At 39.9% G+C, this 16,660-nt stretch overlaps 1 protein-coding gene across 1 annotated transcript in view; it reads right to left on the minus strand.

The window, feature by feature from the left end:
* Positions 1-16,660, minus strand: part of SEC24A (SEC24 homolog A, COPII coat complex component) — a 2,581,543-nt gene that overhangs the window by 1,132,675 nt on the left and 1,432,208 nt on the right. The gene's annotated exons all lie outside the window — the stretch shown is intronic.

Below are 16,660 nucleotides of genomic sequence, written 5' to 3' on the forward strand. Positions count from 1 at the left end.
GACTTATAGGTCATTTGTTTACAAGTACAGGCTTAAGACCTGACCCAACCAACCAAACAGCTATTTTAGAGATGTCAGCACCAGATAGTGTGCAAGGTTTACAGTGTTTTCTGGGCACGGTCAACTATTTAGGCAAGTTTATACCAGACTTCAGTGAGTTAACAGCACCTTTGAGAGAGCTAACATGCAAAAATGTTGTATGGTCATGGTTGGAACATCATCAGAACATGTTTGATGACCTTAAGCAGAAAACTGCCACCCCACCTAAGTTAAGAAACTATGATGTGAATAAACCAGTTGTTCTTTCCTGTGATGCTTCAAATTTTGGTCTTGGTGGAGTTATTCTTCAAGAGGGCAGGCCAGTAGCCTCTGCATCTAGGACACTTACTCAAACTGAGATGCATCATGCTCAAATTGAGAAAGAGCTTTTGGCGATAGATTTCGCATATTCCAAGTTTCATGATTATATATATGGTTGAGCTATCCAGATTGAAACTGATCATTAACCTCTAGTTACCATTCTAAAGAAGCCTATGCATTTTGCTCCAGCGAGATTACAAAGAATGATGCTCATATTGTTTGTAAACTGGGTCTTCTCTACAGGAAATTTCTTGCTCCCAACTCCAAACCCACCCTTGCCCAAGCCTATCTCCTTCCATGTCTCCTCTACACCTCCCCTATCCTAACTCATCTCCAGTCAAACCTTCTCTCCAAACTAGAACAAACTTACAATAACATTGCCAGATTCACCAATAACCAACCTTATAAATCCCATAACTGCCTTGCCCTGAAACAGCTTCAATGACTAGAATTCCCCCAGCTCTTACTATTTGCCCAGCTGCAGCTGACACATTCCCTACTCAACAAATTGCTAGCCTGCCCATCACTTTCTACTTTAGTATCCCATTATACCCCAACCCGGTCTCTTCGTAGTTCCGACCAGCACCTTCTAGACATCTAAAAACTCAACAACACTTATGGTAAACTCCTCTATAAACACTCTGTGTCCCTTGCGTGGAATAGGCTACCACCTCACATTCACAGCATCACTAGTTCCAGCCGCTTTAAAACTGAAGTCAAGCACTACTTTCTCAACTCAAAAGCCTGTCCTTGCCTAAATCCTCCATAATCTGCATTTTCCTTTCTTTTTTTCTTTTCACTACTTGTCTACATCTAATAATTCAATGACTAACCTGCTCACTAGACAATACTACATTATGCTACTTGGGAAAGATAGGTCATTATTGTAAATACTTAAATGTACTAGTTGTATTTACTTCATTTTGTTTTCATTTTATTACAGTTATTTGTTTCACCTGATTACGGATATGTAATTTTTTGCTAATGTTGTATTGCTGCACTGTTTTTCTTGGGTTTTGTATATTGCCTACTATGTTATCTTTTTATGTCTGTATTGCTGGAGCTTTTCTCCTCGGGTGTCCACTGAAAATGGGCCATTGGCTCAGATGGACTAACCTGGTTAACAAATGTCAAATTAATTAATTAATTGCGAAAAAGTACAATATCACAATAGTCTACACTAAAGGTAAACTGCTCTATTTGGCTGATACCTTATCTAGATCGCCTAGAAGTACAACAGAACAGCTTGATGCTGAAACTTTTGACTGATGTAATGTCAGTGTGTAATTTTTCCAACACTAGACTTGATGAGTTGGCTTTTGCTGTTGCAAGCAACTGAGTAAATGCCAGGAAAATCCTACTAGGACCGCTGAACTTTATTTGGGGTTAATCAGAGTCTTTTTAACTGATGGCAGGTGTGTACCCAAGAAGACTAAATGCTGTAATTAAATCAAAAGGTGCTTCAAAAAAGTATTAGTTTAAGGGTGTGTATACTTATGCAACCAGCTTATTGTACGTTTATTTTTTATATTTTTTTCCCCTAACAGATTTGTTTGTTTTTCAATTGAATTGTACAGGTTATAGTTCACATTAAAGATGGGAAAAGTTTTGAAATGATTAATTGTGGTCTCATTTTTTTATATCACAAAAACCTGGCATTTTAACAGGGGTGTGTACACTTTTGATATCCACTGTATATATGTGTACTTAGTATTGTATAATGCATATCTTTAGATTATTTGTGACTTATGCATGGTAAATAATCTCATGACAAACTGCATGATCTGTTTCTCAAAGAGTGAGGATGTAGATCAGAGTGTAATGTGTGTGCGTGCTATGTCTTTAAGAAGCATGAGAGGCTGTGCGTGCACTGTTCCATTCTGTAGAAGCAGCCAGAGAGTGAGCATGTATGATCGCAGTAGTTAGTTTGTATATGTTACTTAAGTCATAGTTAATAAGCTTTACAGTGATGTGTTTGTATAGAATAAAGCTGCTTAAACAGAACCCACGACGACTCGTTTGTTCGTGTACCAACACAAAAGCAACATTACCCTCATGGCTGCCTTGAATGACAGCCCCCATTGCACATCTCTTTCCGAAGTTCTAGGTGGAATCCTCAGAGAAGAGAAGAATGTGCAGTGTCCAAATGAGGAGGAGCTTGAAGATTGACAAGCAGTGGGGTGAAAATTACACAGGAAAAATGGTACAGTGTACTCTCCCAGCCCCTGGACAGGATTATTAGTAGAGTGATACATTACAGTACAGCTGGCAAGTCAGACACTGGTTCCACAGGCAGGGAAGACAAGGACATGATCAAACTTCTTAGTGTTAATGGAGAAGTATACAGAAGTTCAGGAGGAGTTGCATTTTTTCGTTGTGGACTTAAAGAAAGCATATGACGGTGCCTAGAGAGGAGTTGTGGTACTGTATGAGGAAGTCAGGAGTGGCAGAGAAGTATGTAAGAGTGGTACAGGATATGTACAAGGGAAAAACAATCATTCAATTACGATACTAATGTAGTTACAAATAACAATTGAGCCAGGCACTTATAGTAACTGTTTAAACAAATTGTTTGACTTGTTGGGGAAATATAAGGCTTTAAGTATTGACAATAAATATTTAAAAGAATGTTTGAACGGGTATTGTCCCTAAGGGACTAAGAGTGTGTAAATACCCAACAACATAGTGGTGGGTTCTGATCTACATAACGAGCTTCTTGAAATGTTTAATAGATGTGGATTAGACATTGTGAAAATAGTTATTAAGCAGAACAAATGTGCCATGACCAATCTGCAGTCGAGTATTGAGCAACTTAAGCAAACTACAAATGATCTTGTGTTTACAACTGAATCGGGAAAACAAAAAATATTTTGCTATTATGGACAAAACTGAGGAGAAGTGTGTGGTTATAATAAATAGAAAAATTAAGAAATTGGATAGAGACGTATTAGAGTATAAAGAGAAAAGATGTTACCCGAAGCCCAAAGCCCAAGAATGGTAGGGAGGCAGCATATACATCTGATTTAGGATACCAGGACAACTTTGAAATGAAGGATGGTAACGATTTGGTTTATGATGATAGACAGGAAAATGCCCTGGACCCTTTAGAATACCCACCCCCCTGCAGGTCCAAGGAAATAATGAATAAAAATTCCCCCCATTATTATTAGACTTATCCTCGGGGGGGGCGACAAGGAGGACAGCGGGGGAAGGGAAGATTTTGACATCACATTCTGACCGTATTGTGAACGTTAATTGTAAATACACTTTCAGTAATTATAATATTTTTCAATTACAGTACTACTGAGTTAACTATCGACCATTTTAACCTTTTTTCTAAGGGATTTAAATTCATTCTGAACAGAAAATGTGGTATTACTAGACTTATCTTAGATATTATACTGTTTGTGAGAAAAGTCAACAGGGCCTTGTACGATTGTTGATGGTGGTATTATTAGACATAAAAATGAGTACAACCCACCTCTTCACCCACAATTACAAAATTTTGAGCAATTAGTGGAGAAGGAAATTCGGGGAAAATTTTCTACTGTTAATAAATATAGTTTCAACCTTACAACAAATTAGCAGAACATTTTATAGGACCTTAAGTCAGACAAAAATATCAGGGTAATGAAACCCAATAAAGGTGGGATTACCATACTCATGGATACTGTTATATATGAAGGAAAGATGTTGGACATTTTAGGGGATGTCAACACCTACACTAGAGTGTCTAGAAACAAAACAAATGTGGCATACAAAAAAATTGACCTTGCTTTGGAGAACTTACTTATGGAGGATCTAATTGATTTAAACACTTATAACTACTTATTGAATACCAAACCTAGGATACCAACCATATTTGGCATTCCTAAAGTACATAAGGACCAGGATGCCCCCTCCATTAAGGCCGATTATTGCAGCTGAGGGCTAGAACAGCTTCTCTGGCCAAGTATCTTGATAAGAAATGAAAATCATTATGGGGAACAAAAAATAGATCCTTAAGGATTTATGGGACTTTTTAATGGGTATTGATACTGATCAACCATTTGAAAATGTTATTTTTGTTACCGTGGACATAAAGGACCTTTTTTCAGTTATCCCGCATGAGATAGGGTTAGAATGGCTAGAGGCTGCTTTAGTTGACAAAGCAAATATCCAAATGAAAAACTTACATCTGCTGTTGGGCCTAATGGAACTAGTGTTAAAACACAATTTTATATAATTTGGTGGGGAATTCTTCCATTAAACCCACAGGGTAGCCATGGGGGCAAATTGTGCCCCCACATACTCTAATATAGTACTGGCCTGGTGGGAGAAAAAAAATTTTAGATTCTAGTTTCAAGACATGTTGGTCCCAATATAGAAGGTTCCTGGACGACATATGTATATTTTGGGATGACACCAAAAGTTTCTTGAAACTACAGCTGAGTTGTTACGATTTACTAGTAAGGTCACGTATGACTAGATTAATTTTTTGGACGTTACAAATGAGAAAATGCAACAGGGGATAAAGTCCGAAGTTTTATCGTAAGGAAACATTTCATTCTTATTTGCACCTTGGAAGTGCACATCCTTTTATCAGAAAGAAAGGATACTTAGAGGTCAATTTATTAGGGTGAACAGGATGATCTCCCTTAATTCCGACTTTGAGCGGGAATGTGATTTTTTGGAGGAGCTGTTCAATGAGAGAGGTTACCCATCCTATGAGATAATGAATCTTAGGACTGAAAATTTTGTCCCATTACTAGGGAATAAGGTCCCAGTTATGAAGGAGGACAATAATAGACAGAAGGCAGATCACTACAACAGAGCATTTATTATGGAATATAATGTGGACTCAGAGGTAGTTGGGGGTATTATCAAAAAGGAATGGAATAGGTTTAAAGACCTAACCGATCTAACTAATTAAGGTAATGAACCATTGAAAATTGTTTTCAGGAAGGGTAGGAATCTTAACAGTTGTTTGAAGGTGAAAAACAGCCCAAAATTTGGATGGAACACAAAAAGAAAGGGTACCTTTAGATGTGGGACATGCTCACATTGTGGTTACATTATGAATAAGGAGAGGGTGTGGCTTGAAAGTAGGGCTAGAGAAGTTGTTGGAACTACATACAGTAATTGCGAAACATCAGGGGTAGTATATTTAGCTTTGTGTGGTACCTGTGGAGCAGTTTACATGGGAAAAACTGAACTTAAATTGAAAAAACCTATCGACGAGCACCACTATATTAGGACTTCAAATGATAAGAACGCCCTGTACAAACACACCTTGGGATGCAAGGATACAAAATCCTCATTTTTTTGTACTTGAGAATGTTCAAGTGGATGCCTGGAGGGAACCGTGGGAAAGACAAATGCAGTATAGGGAATTATTCTGGCAAGTGACATTGGATGCCGAAAGACCTCCCCCTGGTTTAAATGAGTATATTCCCATTCTCCCTTAATGAAATTAAGAGCTGCTAAGTTATAAGTGAGCACTAACTGCTCACAACTGTCATTATTATTTTTTCATTGTTAATTTTTCTTAATTGGATACATTTTTTAATTGGATATTTTATATATTTGTTCATTCTTCTCATGAACAACTAAGGTCATTGACTTGTGTTTTTTGGGTTTATATCACAATGTCGAACCGTGAGAAGTCCGAACACCACAACATCGAATTGAATACTCCGAAACATCATTAGTCCGAACACTCAAAACTTTGAAGATCGGAACTCCGAATGGTTATGGTTGGCCCTTCTGTACATATGCATGAAGTCTCCACTGTGGTGTGATCTCGGAGATGGTTGTAAAAGTGTTTGTGTGTTGTTATTTGATAGTACAGGTGTAAAGCTGGTCGACCGTTGCTTTTCGGAGTTCAGTTTTTTGCAGTTTTGAGTGTTCGGACTAATTACGTTTCGGAGTCGTCAGGTCGATGTTATGGTGTTTGGACTTATCACAGTTCGATTATATGATACAGACCCGTGTTTTTTCATTTACCCATTTATGCTTGTGATTGCTGAATTACGCCACTGGATGGTGCTATTCGTTCACCTTTTAAATTAAAAAAAACTAAGACATAATACACAATTTTTTCTGATTGTTACAAATGATATTATTACAAGTAATTTTTAAATAAAAATTAGTTACTGTGATAGGGTGTTATACACACTGATATTGTGTAATTTAACTTGTTTTAACTGTTTTAATTGGTTGTTTTAAAAGGTTTTGTTTGTGGAGTTATCTTAATTGATAGTGTAATTTTATTGGTTAACCTAGATTTCTTGAGTACTTAAAGCTTGGATTGTTAACTAATTTGTTCATCTGATGAAGTCAAAGAGTGATCAGACAAAAATGCTTGTATTAGTTGGTGCGTTTATGTTTTGTACTTATTAAATGTGGTTTCTTAGCCTGTCGTTTTTGAGTGGTTTCTCCACTAGCCCTTTTGGATTTTCTTGTTTGGGTATTGGATTGGGGCTTGTGTTCTCTTTTTGTTCATTTGTTTGTATGTACAAGGGTAGTGTGACAGTGGTGAGTTCTACATTACGAGTGATGGATGCATTTAAGGTGGAGGTAGGATTACATCAAGGATCAGCTCTGAACCCTTTCTTATTTGCAATGGTGATGGACAGGTTGACACACAAGATCATTCCCCATGGACTGTGATGTTTGCGGATGACATTATGATCTGTACTGAGAGTAGGGAACAGGTTCAAGGTACCCTGGAGAGGTGGAGACATGCTCTACAGAGGAGTGGAATGAAAGTCAGCAGGACTAAGACAGAATATATGTGTGTGAATGAGACTGAGGATAGAGGAATGGTGAGGATGCAGGGAGTAAAGTTGGCGAAGGTGGATGAGTTTAAATACTTGGGATCAACATTTCAGAATAATGGTGAGTGTGGAAGAGAGGTGAAGAAGAGAGTACAGGTAGGGTGGAGTGGGTAGAGAAGAGTGTCAGGAGGGATTTGTGACAGACGGGTACCAGTAAGAGTGAAAGGGATGGTCTACAAGAGAGTAGTGAGACCAGCTATGTTATATGGGTTGGAGATGGTTGCACTGACAAAAAGGCAACAGTCAGAGCTGGAGGTGGCAGAGTTAAAGATGTTAAGATGTGCACTGGGTGTGACGAGGATGGACAGGATTAGGAATCAGTATATTAGAGGGTCAGCTCAGGTTGGACTGTTTGGAGACAAATCCAGAGGGGCAAGATTGCAGTGGTTTGGACATGTGGTGAGGAGGGATGCTGGGTATATTCGGAAAAGGATGCTAAGGATGGAGCTGCCAGGTAAGTGGAAAAGAGGAAGGCCTAAGATAAGATTTATGGCTGTGGTAAGAGAGGACATGCAGGTGGTTGGTGTGACAGAGCAAGATGCAGAGGACAGGAAGAAATGGAAACAGATGATCTGCTGTGGCGACCCCTAATGGGAACAGCCGAAAGAAGATGATTAAATCACAACTGACATAATGACATAGGTGCACATACTTTAATAGAAAACAAGCCATAGTGATATTTTCAATATTTTCATGCAGTTTACATACACATTTTTTTTTAACAATTACTATTCACTCTAGCATTATATCATGTTCACAATTCCTGCCTTCCCTTAAACTCCACTCCTCCTCTTGAACATCAATCTGCATGTACTGTGTCCACAAATTCCATTTATATCTATGTAATTTGCTACTTTTATTTTCTAAAGATCTCACCCTCCAGTCCTTTTAACTCCTTTACAATATTCAGTACTTCAATTGGTTAGGATTTTGATTAGCACTTTCTAATTGGTTTGACAGCCAATAGCATTAAACATAGTAAGGCCTTACAATGACTAGACAATTCAGATGATGTGTCCAGGCTCAGAAGAATCACTTTCCTTATTTACAACCATTTGCTCCAACTTATTTGGCAAAATACACCACAGTGGAGTTTTACAAATTTGACAACTCATTACACTCCCAAAAAACACATTCTAATGGCATCTCTATTTTCCATTACACTTCAAGCATTTGACATCTACCTTAGGAAAACATTTCTGAAGTCTGCTTATGGTATAAAAATGCCTATGCAAATATTTCCAAGCAAAAAATTATAAAACGTCTGGACTTTGCTGCATAGTTGGGAGCCATACAGATGTCATCCCATTGTAATTTGCCTATTCAGTCTCTCTACCAAATCCTTTCTAGCTTCCCCTGATTGATTCTCATTGTTATACCCTAATTAACCCTTTTATAAAAGCAGCAGTTCTCGATTCAGCTAAAACCTTTACAAGAACTGATCTTTCACATAGCACCCTTATTGCTTTCTCTTTGCCTATGCTCTAAAATCAATCTCTGGTAAGGAAGACATTCTCTAACCTGCAGTCCAAACTTCTGTTTGGACTGATCTCCCCTCTGTTACCTTTCCTTCCTTTATTTGCTCCAAATATCTTGGATCCTTTACAAAGTTTCTCCAGCAATTTCCAACCTCCACTTGCCTACTTTCTGTACCACTAATTACAGTCATGCCTAATACTGGCTTAGCCCTTAAAATACTTTCTGTTACTTTATTAATACTGATAACACCATGATGTAGAGTGCAAATTCTGAATGAAATATTTCCTGTTATGGTAGCAAATACTGGTTTTAATACTTGAAGGCTAAGTGCAACTGTTAAATGATTTAGCCCTTGCTGAAGTAAGACTGATTTTCAAAATGAATTGTCATTGTTGTATAACTAGATCACGGTTCGGTTAAATGAATTTTATTATGTTTACAAAGTAATACAAGATAATAACCTCTTCCTGAATTTGAACCTTCAAACTCCCATCTCTGTCCCTATGTTCATATACTAGGCTAGCTGTCCTTGTGGGCCATTTTAAACCTATCCAATTTCACTTCTCTAAGGTTAAGAATTAAATCCTGTACCTTGAGCCTATGAGGTAAACTACCATTATACCAACCCTTGAAACTTGCACACCATTCTTACAAGTGCCTGCAACATGTCTTCTCTTTTTCTTTTTAATTTCTAATATTATGCCCACTATGATATAACTCTTGCTTCACTTAAGAATTACCTAGTTTACCTCCTTCCTCTTATATCTTGGAGTTCTTCTGTTTTTTTAACTTCTACTAGCCCCTAGCTGCAGCAGATTAGTCCCAAAAGATAATCTGCTGGAAACATTTCAGCGCATTCATCCAGAATATCTACTTTTAGAGTAATGCATCCTACAAACCAGAAAGAAACCTTATGAATCCAGCATGTGTCATCAGATACTGTATGATTTCCTTCAGTTGTATTCTTGTCTACTAGTGCAGTCCATTAACATTATCTGCATGCTATCAGTACTATTTAATAGCCTACAGTAATATATTTTCTTTAGCTGAGGAGCTAGGAAAATGACTTGGATGGAAGCAACCATCAAGATCTTATACCAAACTGCCCTCCTCTTTTCTAATGTCATATTTAGTTCTCCACAGTTTCTTCCTTAAAGCAAATTCAAACCATTTCTTTCTCCCTTAAAACAAATTCAGTTTTTCCCTCTCTTAAAGCAAATTCAGATAGTTTGCTTATGTACTTTACAAGCCTCACTTCACTGAGGAGCTGTTGTACTATATCCTTCCGATTCTATTATTTGCTTCCTAATTCTTTATGCTTGTACCGTGACAGTAGTTGTGGGATTTTCCAGTACATCACTGCAGGTAAACTGATATGTGTCTGGTAAATTATCTTGTTTGGGGTTGAAAACCGCTATGTTCCCCTACCCGACCCGAATTCCCACCTACCCCATCTTCCTCTTCAATACTAACCATAAACCCACCCCATCCCCACATTGCAATCAGCGCACTTACCTTATTAACAATCACAGACACTTTTGCTCAAACTCCTACGTAATCCTTCACTCTTCACAACTTACTAATTTACTCTCCCTATCTCAATCATCTATCCTGTTTTACTTTATATGTGCATTAATATATTTCGAATCTCCTATCATTAGTACAATATTTACCTACACTGTCTTGTTAATGCCTCTACCATTCCTTGTAATATTATGATCTATCTACACATAATAATGATCTTTCTAAATATATTCACCACTGTTTCTCCTCTTATCTCACATTATAACTTACCAGTATAAAATACAACTAATGAATATCTCCTTACTATTACCTCCTCAATCACTCTACTAAAATTGCACCCTGCCAATACAACCTTTCCCATGCCTCTATTACAAACACAAAATAATTCACTGCAACTTCATATACCATAAAATAAAACAGTCATTAAAAATGACAATTAAAATGCAAACTAATTTTTCTTTCCTTGAAACTCTACATGGAGATATTCATCTTAACCAAGGTCCCTTTAACCAACATTCCGCTTTTAAGTACTCTTCAGTACTCCAACCTAGACACTTTATGACCATCCTAAACAACCTTCACCTCTACTCCCCATTCCAATTTACAACTTCACTCAAACACTCTATCCTGCTTCACAACACCCACATACTAAAACAATTAACTCTAATTCATGTGCCAATTCACCCCTTCAGTTTTCCCCCTTCCCAATTAAACGACAGAACCTTGTAACCATAAATATCTATAGCATTTGCAATAAAACTACTGAATTACTAGGGTTTCCAAGATGGCTAAACACTCATCAACAGCCTGATTTCAGCTCTCTCAGTATGAAAAAAGAAACTGAGAGATAAGGGCTAGAAGCTCTGCAAGTTTTAGTAAATTCAATTACTGGGTAGTAAGTAAACTGCCTGTATGCCGGTAAAGAAGAAAAGTACAGTTGTATAAAATCTTACCATAACAGATGTCCTTCTCTTCACTATAACAGTATTCTTCACCTTAGGGATCTCCTGCCAAGGTTAGGTCAGCATCTGGCTAGTATACCAAAGCCTTTAGATCTTGTAAGTGCGTACATCACACATATGCTCCCTGCACAGACTGTACTGCATAAAGGTGACATATGGATGCAGTTACTCAGAACTGAAGTGCCCCAGAAGAGAACAGTCTCCATAGGGCAAAAGGTGGCTATGCACATCCAAAGGGAGAAAATGCAGATGTAAAAGGGGAGCCCTCGATCAGGAGGATAGCCAAATCAAAACCCAAAAGAAAAAAGGGGAGATTGAGAGAGGGATTCAATACTGCAACAGTGAAGAGAAGGACATCTACTGTTATGGAAAGATCTTACACAACTGTACCATGTCCTTCTGGCTCTACTTCCAATGACAGACTGTCACATAGCAGACTATCATATTACAGAGACGAAAAGAATGAAAATGCAGAAACCCGAATGGCTTTTAACGAGGGTAAGTAAACACTTGGCCGGCATGCCCTGTTATCCACTGTAGTGCGATCCCGGAAATGGTATGTTCAGTTGGGGGGGGGTGTATGCAAGACCCTCTCACTAATAGACTGAGGAGAAAGGTAAAAAAGGAGGAGAGTTGTTCTTCCTGATTTAAGGACGACTCTAACATCCTTGAGCATAAAAGAAAGATTAGAATGAAAATACACCCTGTCTCTGTGAAAAAACAAAAAAAGAGGAATGGCCGTAAGGGCCTGAATCTTAGAAACCTTCTGAAGAGAAGTAAGAGCAAGCAACAAGACAGTCTTCCAGGTACAAAGCTGCAGAGAGCTGAATCTGCAGACTCAAAAGGAGCCTGGAACAATTTTTTCCAAAACAACATTAAGGTCTCAAGGAGAAAGAATAGGCTTCCTTGGGGGCATAAGCCACAGGATGGCTTTAAAAAACTGTCTGACCTCAAAACTAGAAGCCAAAGGAAATATGGTCTGACTTCTGATGGGGGGGCCAGAGACCTTGAACTTTTAGGTAACCACAGGAAGCCCCACACCCCATGTCTGACATGTCATTAAACAGTTCTTGAGAAGGAACCTGAGGCTGAAAGAGCAAGCCAGGGTTGAGACTAAGTTACTGAATACACCGCTTGAGACAAGGAAGGAGAGGAACTCTGAAATTCAGTGGGTAGCAATGCTGAAGCCAAACTGACTTGAAATATCACTGATACTTCCACATATGCAGTCTTGGGGTAGAGGACAAAGGGGAGCAGGTACAGAAACTCCGTTGGAAGGCTTTAATCCCATTAATGCACTAAATAACCCCTGGGTAAAATCCTGCCATTCACGCTTGGGATCTTTAAGAGCCATGAATCCTAGAGGTTGAAGAAACTCTCTGGCTGGAATGGCAGGCAGAGGAAGAAGAGAATGAAAGAAAGCTGTCAAGAACAACATTTGGAGGTAGAAGAGAGGCCAGCATTAGCACTGTCTGAATCCTGCAACCCAGATACACATGATCCTGAGATGGAGAAAGGACATACATTTGGAAGTTGATAGTGAAACTTAGACTTTGAAGGAGAGATACACTGAACTCCAGAGCCTGTAACAAACAAATGGGAGAAGATGCCTGAATCAACAGGTTATCTAAATAAGGAAAAATCTGAATGCCTCAGAGCCTGCAAAAGGCAATCACAGGAGGTAGTCATTTTTTGAAAACCTTTGCGGCATTAGAGAGGCCAAAGGCCAAAGCAGAGAACTAAAAATGACAGGAAGAAAAAGAGAAATGTAAAAACTTCCTACACCTCAAGCAACACATAGCCCTTCTAAACCCACACTACCAACACCCACACATAGCAAGACAATGATGCTTTGCCAGAGATGGTCTGCACCTGTCACCCCTGGGATTCAGGTTACTGGCTCTTGCCACCCCTATAGTGCCTTTTTTAGGTAAAGTTCAAAGGACAAAACCACCACCGTAACGGGTACAAGCATGCAAAATCTGAAGGTAATGCTACTCAATGCTAGAAGTCTAAACCTCAATATGCACTCTCTCGAGACACTCCTAAAAATGTAGAACATGAATATCTGTGCAGTAACTGAGATCTGGTTCAAGGCTCCAGAGAGCATCCCTGCAATACCAGGCTACAACTCTTACCACAGTTTTCAGCCACCAAACCAGGACCGAAACAGTAAAGGTGGAAGAGGGTCCATATTCACCAAGGATATTCACACCACCAGGCTAGATGCCCAACACAATGCATCTGAAATTCTCCAGGTGCAACTAAAATTAGGTAAGACTGCAATCCAAACTGTACCTTGCTACGGGTCCCCCACCATGCCCCAAGATTCTCACTACACCTTTCTAAACATGCTGGAAAATATTAAGATACAACAAAACACTCTAATACTGGGTGATTTCAACTACCCTGCCATTAACTGGGAAAACTACTCGTGTAACAACAACTTTGCTCAACGGTTCTTGGAATTCATAAATTCCAACGCTCTGGATCAACTAATCCATAGTCCCACCAGGGGCTCCAATATCCTAGACCTGGTCATTACCAACATGGGAAATTGATGATCCACACCTATGGTCACCCCCTCGCTGGTCAGGTCTGACCATAAGCTAATCACCCTTAACATCCACATCCCCCCCCCCCCCAGTACGTAAACCTCCATAAAAAACTTCTTCAAAGCCAACTTCATGCTACTCAAGTCAGAAGTGACAAACTTCATGACACCCATGCAGACGAGAACTGAAAGTTCGACTGCTGAATCTTACACTAAGGCACTGTACGACCACATCCACTCATGCAAGAATCGTGCCATCCCAAACAGAACCAAGATGCTCTCCTCCAAAAAAAGGAAGCCAATCTTCTGGTCTCCTGCCATAAACAAATTTACAACAAAAGGAAGAAACTGTTGCAGAAAAGAGGAAAATCCCAGGATGCAAAAAACTCCCTTACCAGCCTCAGTAAGCAGCTGAGATCCCTCATAAAATCCTCCAAAGCTAGTTACGAAAATAAAATTGCCAAAGATTCCAAAGACAACCACAAGGCATTTTATAACTATGTCAAGAATCTAAATGGCAATGCTCAGATCTGCTCTGAGCTACAACAAAATGGCATTAAATATACTGATCCCAAGGATACTGCCAATATCCTGGCAGATCGATTCAGTGCCAACTTCACCCCCCTCTCACCACCTAAATGGCCCATCTCAATACCGGAAGATTGCGAAATTCCAGTAATAATGGCCACACAGGTAAAAAACACACTCTCCAAAGCTAAGAATACAGCATCCATGGGACCACATGACATCCCAGGCTGTGTACTACATGAACTACAAAATGAACTGGCACCTCACCCAAGTGTAATGTTTTATCATAGCCTCACCTCAGGCTTTGTGCCCAATGAGTGGTGCACAGCTACAGTTATCCCACTCCACAAGGGGGGAATTCACCTTGGATCCCGGAAACTACCGCCTCATCAGTTTGATGAGCCTGATCTGCAAGGCCATGGAACGTATTATCATGGAACTTGCAGAAAAAGACATTTGCAACCTTCAAACACTGGACCTCACCCAGTTTGGGTTTGAGAAGGGCCGATCTCATCACCTGAACCTGACTTACTTCTTCGAATCAGTCTCCAGAGCCGTGGACAAGGGTAAGGCGGTCCACACAGCCTATCTGGACCTCGCCAAGGCCTCTGACACCATCCCCCACTCTGGAATCAGAGATAAACTTACTAAGCTGGGCATTAATCCCTACATCACTCGATGGGGTGCCAACTGGCTTACTAACAGAACCCACACTGTAAAAGTAGCAGACTCCAAATCCAGCTCCAGACAAGTGACAAGAGGAGTACCTCAGGATTCAGTCCTGGGACCACTCTTGTTTGGCATCTACTTCTCTGAAATACAGGCCAACACTAAGGGACTCTAGCTAACAAAGTTCACAGATGACTGCAACCTGGGAGCCATTACTGAATCCCCAAATGATGTGGATACTCTACCAAAGGGCCTACCAGAAACAGATGCTTGGTGCCAGAACCATGGGCACAAGCTCAATGCCAAGAAATGTATAGTTATACCCTTAAGTACAAAACATGTACCCGTAATTACCACATAGGTGATAGTACACTAAACACCGAAAGTGTGATAAGAGACTTAGGGACACAGGTGGACAGTAGTCTCACTTTCGATAACCACATTGCCATAACAGTCTGGAAATCCTTCTATGTGGCACACTTCATCACTAAGGGCTTTTCATCCAGAAAAAAGGCGGTCATTGTCCCACTGTACTCATCCCTCATTAGACCCATTATAGAATACAACGCCCCATTTGGTATGTACCTCTCAAGACATCTGCAACAACTGGAAAGAACGCAGAAATACCCCACTAAAAGAATCACAGGCCTAAAGCAGATGCCCTATGCTGACCACCTTAAAAAACTCCAGCTATACTCTGTTGCATATCGTCTACTCAGAGGTGATCTCTGCTTAACATACAAGGCCATGTCAAACCCAGAGCTGTTGGACATGCTATATTTAAAGAAATCCCAATCCGTCAGAGCCACACGCGCCAGGGATCTAAATCTTGTCATCACAATAAACAAAACATGCTGGAGGGATAGGTGCCTGTCCCAGAGACTACCCAGACTTTGAAATAGACTGCCTACACAAGTCAAGCAGAGCACCTCTTTGGCCCTCTTCTAAAGGAACCATGACGATTGGATGGGAGAAAGAAAATTCACCCTGGGGATCATGTCAGTCACCCTGCTAGACAGGGGTCCACAGAAGTAAATAGTGTGTGAAGAAATAGCCAGGGAATTGTTATGGCTAGGCTTGTATAGGCCCTAGGGCCGATAGCCTAGTACCAAACTATGAACCTATGAAGAGAGGGTGAACAGGAATATGAAGGTATGCATCCTTCAGATTCAAGGATGCCAGAAAAGCCCGGGAGAGCAGCAGAGGAAACGGTTTGAAGAGAAACCATCTGAAAAGAAGAAACCTTGAGAAAGGTATTGAGCAAGAAGAGATCCAAAATTGGTCTTCAATAACCTTTCTTTCAAGGAACCAGGAACATTCTAGAATAAAACTTCTTTCCTACTTGGGGAGGAGGGACAGGCTGAACCCAAGAACCTCTGGGAAATAAGGAAACTGTTCTTAAGGAGGTTGAGGAATCCCTGAAAAAGGAATAAAGTAACCCAAGATTCTGAGGTGATGAGTTGCCAGTTTGGAAGGCAGAAGGCAAGACAAAGGGAATAGGGAACCTTCCTGATGGGTGGTGGGGGGGATGTCAAAGACAGCAGGCTGATCAGATAAAGGAGGCTTCTAGGCCACAGAAGCCTGAGAAGACTTTGCAGGAGGAGCTCGCCTATCACCCTTCCTGCCTTTATCAGCCTGTTAAGTCTGCCTGCAAACAAAAGCAGACCTAATATAACAGTTCCTCTGGAACTTACGGATAGGGGACAAAGAAAACATGTTTAAGGTCCTGGAGAGCTTTACCTTTTTCTTGAAGAGACTTAAACATA

This window comes from Protopterus annectens, chromosome 4.part0 (assembly GCF_019279795.1).
Source record: "Protopterus annectens isolate FY-2018-M chromosome 4.part0, PAN1.0, whole genome shotgun sequence".
Classification (NCBI taxonomy): domain Eukaryota; kingdom Metazoa; phylum Chordata; order Ceratodontiformes; family Protopteridae; genus Protopterus; species Protopterus annectens.